A 706-nucleotide genomic window follows, 5' to 3' on the forward strand; every position below is an offset into this window, starting at 1 on the left:
CATATGTATCTATATATATACATATATATATATATATATATATATATATATATATAAAATTGTTTTTAGTGCGAGAAAATGCGTTTAACACTACAAGTTCCTTGCTAGCAGACAATGACGTCTTCACGTAGGTTGTTGCTAGACCTGCTAGAAATAGCAATCATATTCCCCTGAAATAGTACTCTAGTGTCTTAAAAAATAAAAGGTAGGTCAAATTTGTTCATATAATCCTAAGTATACAAAAATACGTGATTATGATAGCTGGCATGCCTTTGATCATTGGTTTTGCTTACTGAAAACAGATCTAAAACTAAACAAAAACAACAACCAGATGCTATTTACATTTCTACAATTCAACAATTTTTAATTCTTCAACGAAAATCTCTTGTATATTTGTGGTATGTGTTAGCCTTGTATTTGGATTTAAGTTTTCTTTATTTTATTTTTTTTTCCTTCTTTTGCATTTTTACTTATTTTAGTTTATTTTTCATTTATTTTGCTTTTTTCTCTCAAATTCATTCACGGACAGAAAACTGTTAGAAAAAAAGTAGAAATTTATTCATGTGTAACGTGTTAAACATGAATGAATACTAAAAGATTAAGATAGCTACCATTTATTTTTATCTTATGCCTACATGACAACGGAATCGTTACATTAATTCAAGGAGAAACGGAAAAGAAATAAAGATGTTTGAGTGAATGACAA

General features: G+C 27.5%; 1 long non-coding RNA gene across 1 annotated transcript in view; it reads right to left on the bottom strand.

Annotated features, from left to right (window-relative positions):
• Positions 1 to 337: 337 nt before the first annotated feature.
• Positions 338 to 706, bottom strand: part of LOC106875280 (uncharacterized) — a 14,564-nt gene continuing 14,195 nt past the window's right edge. Inside the window, exon 2 of the long non-coding RNA XR_001410098.2 lies at positions 338 to 533. This is a non-coding gene — a long non-coding RNA (uncharacterized LOC106875280). The remainder of the gene's footprint in view (positions 534 to 706) is intronic.

Source organism: Octopus bimaculoides, chromosome 1, assembly GCF_001194135.2.
Source record: "Octopus bimaculoides isolate UCB-OBI-ISO-001 chromosome 1, ASM119413v2, whole genome shotgun sequence".
Classification (NCBI taxonomy): Eukaryota; Metazoa; Mollusca; class Cephalopoda; order Octopoda; family Octopodidae; genus Octopus; species Octopus bimaculoides.